Here is a 5,891-nt window from a genome sequence, read left to right on the forward strand (position 1 = left end):
TATAATGAATTTGCTGAGAAATTCGAAAGTCAATTACGTAACAACGCCGTCAAGCTCCCTTTAGCGGCAAGCCGCTACAAGACGACGAAGGCCTGGCGGGAGATAGATCGAAAACAAGAGCGCGCCACGGCATTCCTGTAGCTCGCTCGCCTGGAAAATCCACCCCCCCCCTTCGCACTGATTGCGGCGATGTTTTCTTATGGATGTGGCGTGAAAAGCGTGCCTCGTTCTTCTTCTTTCGCCTTTGAAACTCGTCCAAGCCTCAGTCACTTTTTAGCTGGGTGCCGGCCGATCAATTTTTCTTCTTTGGTTCAATTTTATAGCCGGATTTTTCCCGATTTTGGCTAAGGACTGTTGTCGCATGTCTGGAGTGGGTCGTGATTAGGTTTGTTTTTTACTTAAAACAAAGCTTTAGTAATGCATTGCAAAGCCAAAAAGGCCGACTAGATCGACATCACCTTGATTAAGACGTTATTATCAAGCTAAAACAAAATAGGTTGACGAAAACAGAAAACTCACTTCTCTTCATTTATTTGCACGTATTTGGTGTGGAATTTCTCCGGTTTTGATCTAGTTTTATCATGCCTATTGTTTAGTTATAGACTTTAAACGTTTTGGCCACGCTGAGACCTCGCGTGTGTTTTAGTAATATCACCGAACTGTTTTAATTGAATATAACTTGTAAGTACCAGACGCGAGTTATATTACAAAATATGCTAGTTGTGTTGCGAAGATTTTTTGGTGAATCTGTTCAAAAAAGCGACCCTGATGGTAATTTTGTGTAAGGAATTGTTATGGACTCATTCCCTGTACAACTCGTTAAGGTCTCGGATGGCAGAACGCCCCGTGGTTGCTCCATGACATTTTTTCTGTTATTTCTCTGCGTCGAGGAATGTAAATAGGACGAAGCAACGACAGGTCAAGCCAAGCCAAACCTTACAAAACACTGCCGCGCAGATTGAAGCAACAGCCGGCTGCTTTGCAGAGTTAACCTGAGCATGTGCGCCGAACGTGGGTGTGCAGACCGCAGAGGCTCTGGATTTTTGACGGGGCGTCGAAATGTTCCGGAATTTGTTACGCGTGCGATTAGTGTGTAACATTAACTTCTTAGCATATTTTTGGTTCACCCAAATCAGGGGTTCTTACATTTTTACCGCCGACTTCTGTGGGCAAGAAATTTTCAGAGATGACGTCATAAATTCACAATCGCAATACAAATAGACTACAGAAAGTGAAAAACCGTTTTATTTTTAATTAAACTATTTCCTTTGAAAATATGATTACTTCTTAAATATACACTAATTTCTCAATTAGGTCTTCATGGAGCCCCTAAAACTTGTCACCGGACTCTCGAGGGGTCCATAGACCCCAGTTTAAGAACCCCTGACCTGAAGAGTTCAAAACTTTCCTGGATTACCACGACGCCATAAAACCCCAAACCTATATTTTTTGTTAAACGTAAATGCCAATTTTTTCTTAAATGTTCAGTTTTGCCCATTTCAATGGAAACTTTTTAGCCTTACGGCGCTGTAAGAAAGTTACACCTATTTTAAATGCTTTTTTTTCTGTCACAATGTTTAACTGCTCAAAAGCTGATATCTAAGAGCTGTCACATTTTTTATGCGAATAAAAATTATGCACAGGGTGAGAAAAAACGCCCTGGGATTTCGAAAGCTAAGAGCTTATGAACCCGAGCATAGGCGCCGAATTTTCAAAATTCCAGTATGTTATTTTCTAGCCGGTGTAAGCTTGCTTTTTAATTACATAAAAAATGTGATCTCGTATAGATAACAGCCTTTACGCTGTTGCATCTAATCACCGAAACAAACCATTTCGCCTTTTATAACTTTCTCACAGCGCCTTTAGGCTAAAACACTTTCGTACAGCGCCTTTATACTAAAAAAAAGTTTCCATTAAAATGGGCAAAGCGTAACATTAAATTTAAATAAAATTGCATTTAACCATATCATTTTGGGGTTTCATATCCCTAAGCATGTGTATTGTAATTCAGTAAAGTTTTGAACACTTTTGGTGATCTAAAACTGTGCTACAGGAATTATTTGTGCATATTCATTGATAACTTGGTCAAATTCCAGAGCGTTTTGACTTCCCCGTCATAAACCTACAGGGTCTTAAAACACTCTGTACACCCACGTTTGACGTCCACGAACCCTAGTTATCAGTTGACGAAAACCAAGCGAACAAGGCAGGTTAAGAAAAAGCAGCGAGGGTCGCCACCCACTAATTTTTCTCGCACTTTCAGTCGTCGCAACAGCACGCATGGCCGCGGTGCGAGCAGCGAAGCCGTTTTCCGCTCGTCGCCCAAGACCTGGTGGGTCAAGTGCGAAGGTATGCCGTTCGCCGTGGCCTGGTCTCCCTGGCCCACCGTGCGAAAAAGTTCTGTTTTCATCGTCTGCCCACAGCCAGACTTTGAAAAATTTAATTAGAACTAAAATTAGAGTATTTCAAGTTTTTCCAAATGGATTAGAATTAAAATTAGATCATTTTTGCGTTATCAAATTAGATTAAAATTAGAACTACCACTTTCTTGAAAACCAAAATTTAAACTAGAATTTCTTAGAAATACATTGAATTATTCACAATCCATTTCATTTGAATCGCAATTTATTCCCATAAGAGTGTGGATGGTACATATGCGTGTGCCAAATTTAAATGTTTTAGCATAGCATTTGCTTTTTAGACTGTAAAAGTCATCAACAAGTCGTTCCATCCGAAGAGTATTAATTCACATTTTTTGTTTCAACCGAGAAAATAGAAATGCCGTTGACAAAGTAGCATTTTTGGTAAAATCCGAATTAGATTAAAACTAGAATTAGAGCACACAAGCAATTCACAAACTATATTAGAATTAGAATTAGCCGGATTTTGCTCTAATTCATTGAATTAAAAAACTATTATAGTTGGCAAATCTGCCCGCAGGACTGGAAATAGACCCACCGCAATCCGCATGACGCAAGAATTTTGAGACTAACCTGGCATCGCCTTTAATTATAACATTCGTTTGTTGAGACAACGGGGAAAGAGCTTGTTGCATTGACTATACTACACACTGCAGCATTTCGTTTCCTGCGTTCGCGATATTAAAATGGCCATTTTTTTCTCGTATACAACGTTGCATTTGCATCGCTACCACACCGCAACGTTATTGGGTCAAATGCAGGCATAAATTCCCAACTATTTAACTATTTCATTCAGAAACACACAAATCTACAGGCCAGCGTGATTTGGTCGAAAGAAGGCATCCATTCCAAACTCGTTTATTCTCAAAACCCAAATGTATGAAACGCAGGTTTGCACCCTGCGGTCTAGAAGTGTAATAGGCCAAAGTTCAGCCGCATACATCGTTACATTTCGAGCCCAGCGGCCGTAAAATGCTATACAAGAGTCCCGTTCAAAAAATCGGGCCTGTTTGAATGTTGCATATGCTGTACGGTCGCGCAAAGGCCACAGCCTAAACCGCGCACTGACAGGGCCTCCCGCGTCGCCATGCCCTAAGCCACTCGAATGCCAACGACTGTGTGACCCGGGCGCGACCAGTCTGCAGGCACGTCTGATGAACCGTAAGCTGAACTTGTCAGCGCCGTATAGCCTCTTTAGTTTTTGCCTTTCGGGGCTCGCAGGCCCTTTTGCGTGCTTGCTTGTTGCTGTCGTTCAGCCTTCGTCGAGCACAATATCGATTTCGCGTGTTGTTGGTGTGTTTCAGGTATTGCCTTTCGCGCCTAAGCCTGTTTACCGTCGCCGTCGCGAGCCAGAAAGCGGCACTTTCGCACAGTCGCTTGCATCAGTCGGTGGTCGCACAATTGCGCATCGCCTAGCCGAGACCACACTTTGAACTCCTATCCAAATAACACCCCAGCCCAGTGTTTCGCAGCCTTTTTTGGCTTTCAGCACCCGACCGAAGTTATAAACAGTTCGCGGCACCCTTGCTCGTATTTTTGCTGGACTATAACGTTACAATAAACGACATTGAAACAGCACATTAACTGAAACTTTTTAATTTTTTACACTTTTATTGTACACAAAACATTGTATCAGGAGGTTTACCAATAGAGCAAAAATTGAAATCCTAAAGAATTTGACATATTTCTCGGCACCCTTAAGTTAAATATGGCAGAGTTACACCTCAGTTGAGAACCACTGCCCTAGCCTAATAGTCCACAAGTATCACCATATCAACGCTAACTATTTCTTGTCCTAGCATCATTAATGCGTCCGTTTACGATGAACGGAATATGTGCGTTTAAGTTCATTTCCTGTTGTATTAATGCAAACAGTGAGAGGCGTAGCGCAAACAATCTGGAACTTTAACAGATGGTTTTATGTGAAGCGACGAACGTTTGATAGTGGCACTTTTTACCCACAAGCCCGCAAAACCAAATTGTTGGCCCTCGTCGCATTTCTGTGAAATCTCATTATGTTCGACAAACGTGTACCTATGGTTTTAATTATGTCGGCTACAAACAGAGCCCAGCATCTGGGCTGTGCTCCTGTACAAACTTACCATCGATCAAACCAGAGCCTCTGGCGATCAATACCAGGTCGAACTGATGTTTCTAGCGGGTATTTCAAAACAGTGAGATTTGTGGTCATAGGCGTCAAACTTGGGTACACAGAGCGTGTTTAGACGGCAAAACTCCCTGGAATTTGACCAAGTCAAACTCGCAATTGGTATGCAAGATTAGTTTCTGAATCACGGTCTTAGTTTAAAAGTGTTTACAACTTTTCTGAGTTACCACTATGGCATGAGGCCATAAATCCCCCAAACTTCATTTTTTTAATTGTACGTAAATGCAATTTTGTAATTTTTAATGAAACTTTCGGGCATTGTTCAGTAGTGCGTTATCAAAAACTGCTTCAGTGTAATTTTCATGGTTCCCGTGAACAAGGGTAGGGTCGGGGATAAGCAAAGCTAACCTGCAACCTCGTCAACCCAGCACCCTATAGAAACTCTGAAAGGCATAGCCACAATGTAAAGATTGCTACAAAAATGATTTCGACCTACTGTAACGGGTGCAAATGGCGAGTGTAATAAAACTCTGTTTATTTTCCAGGTCATTTCACGAAAAATGGCCGCCCAAACGTCTGACGAGGTAAGGCTCTTAAACTTAACCTGGTTCGTATGCTCTTGGTTGTTTTAACGTATATTTACAGCGTTTCTTGATTAGTTGTTAATTAGGTATGACTGATAATTTCAGATTGACCAAAAGACGATTCTACAACTCATTTTTAATTTCTCCAGCCATTGTTTGTTTACACACAGCGTTTTTTGACAATTTAAATTAAATTCATTTTGAATAATTAAATGTAATTCTAGTTTAAATTTTGGTTTTAAAGTTCGATTCGGTAATTCTAATTTAATTTGGAAAAACTGAAATGCTCTAATTCTAACTTTAGTCTAATTTTAAAAAGCTAAAATAAATCTAGTTGTCTAAGTCTGCCAGGTGCGTATAGTTTTATTTTTTCAAGGCCGTCGCCCTTCGATTCCGTTTTGTATCTAAACTCGATTGTTGCAGTCGATCTATGAGGCAAGTAGGGCAGGCTAGAAAAACAACTAGCCTGCAGTAAGGTTCGAACTCATGATCTTCGAACTTACCTTGTTTTTCTAGCCTGCCCTGCCTTGCATCATAGATCGACAAATTGGGTGATTCTGCTATGACTTTCGGTGTATACATTCTGATATCACGTATAAATATAATTGAAATTCTAATCGCTGGACGCGTCGCAAGTCTAACAGACTTTTAAAAACGCGTTCCAAGAACATAAAAGTTTGAGAAGCACCGGTTTAACCTTTACATAGCGGACTGTGTTTCTTTTTGCCGGCAAGAGGCCTTGAAGCTGTAATATAACTGACGATTTGCTTTGATTGACAG

Source organism: Ascidiella aspersa, chromosome 8 (genome assembly GCF_963924565.1).
Source record: "Ascidiella aspersa chromosome 8, kaAscAspe10.2, whole genome shotgun sequence".
NCBI lineage: Eukaryota > Metazoa > Chordata > Ascidiacea > Phlebobranchia > Ascidiidae > Ascidiella > Ascidiella aspersa.